Source organism: Bacillus rossius, chromosome 2 (genome assembly GCF_032445375.1).
Source record: "Bacillus rossius redtenbacheri isolate Brsri chromosome 2, Brsri_v3, whole genome shotgun sequence".
NCBI classification, from domain to species: domain Eukaryota; kingdom Metazoa; phylum Arthropoda; class Insecta; order Phasmatodea; family Bacillidae; genus Bacillus; species Bacillus rossius.
The window spans coordinates 116,285,677-116,288,193 of NC_086331.1; positions in this window are offsets into that span (position 1 = coordinate 116,285,677).

The following is a 2,517-nucleotide window of genomic DNA, read 5'->3' on the forward strand; positions in this document are numbered from 1 at the left end:
TTCAGGGGGGGGGGGGGGGTGGTTAAAAGACGAGAAAAATGTATATATTATTTACATAATTATAGCTTCTAATGTGAAAATACATTTCTGGTGCTTTGATAATTGAAAGGGATCTTGTAAATCAAATTGGCAACCCCGCACTTTCCTCAACAAAAGCAGTTTGGCATCTGTCGGTTCAGGATGGAAATATTACCTGATATATGACCAAAAATATTATTAGAAAATCATTTTTAATTAATGCAAAATGTGATAAAATATAATACTAAAAAAGTATAATATTATAAAATAATTGAGTAAATCATTGAGAAAATGGTATAAAAAATTTCGGGGGGGGGGGGCCATCATTAGGTTAGGGGGGGGGGTGAGTCATAGTGTTTGGGGGGGTGGGCACCTCTGCTTATATGCAGTCGCCGACAAAACATTTTTGTTGTATTCCAAAAGTAATACCTTTTGCCCACTCTTATTTGTGTGGTTTTATTATTTTAATATTTTACATATTTGTTGATTTGTTGATTTTAAAACTTAACATTTGAGAATGTTTTCTCTAGCATTTATTTGGCGTCTTCAGAAAACATGTAAGTACGTTTTTTTTAAAGCCACCAGCATGAATTCCGTGCAAACAATTTGTACAATTTACATTATGGTTCAACAAAGCTTAAAACTGTAAATAGTTTAGTAGTTTTCCTGGCGATTAAAAAGTTCAAAGCCATAATTAGTCATAAAAAATGTTAAAATTTTTTACATCTGTGTATTTAATTTTTTTGTTCGGAAACACCTTAAATAGCATCATTTTGCGCTATCAAATCCAAATTTTTCCGGGGGAGGACCCCCGGACCTCCCGCTTTAGGCTCGGGTCCGTGAATGATAGGGCTGTTGTGTAATCTGGCACCACCACTACTGAAGTCCTGCGCACGCCTATGGGGTATATTAATTGAAGGGGATGGACTACTACAATTTTTGAAGGAAGTAAATTTTTTCCACATAGAATGCAGTGGGGTGGTACGTGACAAGGAAGAACAGAATTGTTTCCAGTGAGTCTTTTTGCGTCGTTTCCAAATTAATTTAGCCGAGGCTTGGGCTTTTTTGAGTTTAATGAAATTCGCTGTGGTAGAAGATCGACGATATTCGCGGAGAGCCATTCTTCTCTGTTTGTTGATGTCTGAACATTGATTGTCCCACCATGGGGCCTTACACGTTTTAGTAGGTACACCTTTAAACTTAAGTGGGATAGCTGCTGTTGCCGCTGCAAGAATATTAGTACAAAATGTTGTATATAGGTCTTCAACATCATCTATATGTTCATTGAGCGTAGTAATGGTGAGTTATTCACTGATCTGTGAAAATTTATTCCAGTCGGCCTTTGAGGTGAGGAAAGAGTAATATTCCAGAATGGAGGCACCCTCACTAGAAGAGGTTTGTGTACTAATATGAATAGGGAAGTGATCGCTACCCCAATTATCTGACCATACGTTCCATCGTAGTAGACCTGCAAGGTCCGGGGAGATGAAAGTAAAATCAATAGCAGTGGGTGAGGTGGTGCGTGGACCGAGCCACGTGGGTTGTTTATCATTAAGTAACAGGAACGGTGTGGAATGGAGGAAATCAAATAGGCGCACACCAGCTGCGTCATTGTAAGCATTACCCCACATGGTGTGATGAGCATTAAAGTCCCCTCCTATAATACATGGACTGGAAAATTGATTAAAAAAAGTTTCCCACTCATGGGTCTCGTAGTCAGTATTAGGATGGACATAAACCGTGATAATATGCAAATTATAATTTCGAAAAGTTAATTTAACTGCAGTCGCATCTATACCTGTAGTATTGTGAGGAAAGGTAATGTGTATTCCAGAACTAATGTGTTTATGTGCTACCAGGATTGCCGTTCCCCTGTCGCCCCGATATGACGAATGAAGTTGAAACCCCAGGATACGAAATGTATGACCCTGTGAAAACCTAGTTTCAGTTAATAAGACTGCATCACAAGGATTGTTCGCAAGGAAGTGTAATAGCGGAAAACGGTTCGCGTTGAAGGAGCGAATGTTCCATTGGAGAAGAGAAAATTGCCTATTCATAACATGTCTTAACATAACTATAATACTAAATACATTGTCTGTTCATATTTACAACTGCCATCTGGTGACGAGTGGTGGCACTACAATTGTGCCGCGGAGAGGACTTTAACCCGGAATTTAGTTTGAATAAAGAGGTACGACGTCAAGGAGACGGCCCGTTGTGATATATTTTATGACATTTTTCAACCTCACTATCACCATATTGTTTTGCCCAAAATTGTGCGGAATTGGTGCATTATAACTTTTGATGATTGTTATTTAGTAGGTATGAATTAGAATATCTGATATTAAAAACAGTCACTTTTACAAAAAAAAAAAAATTCAAACTGTTTCCACACTACAAACACTACACGTCAGTCTGGTAAGTTCGGGCCTTTTTACTACTAGCGCTGTTAGTGTGAAAGCAGTCATGGCTGTATATATATGATGCGAAGTTGCTTGT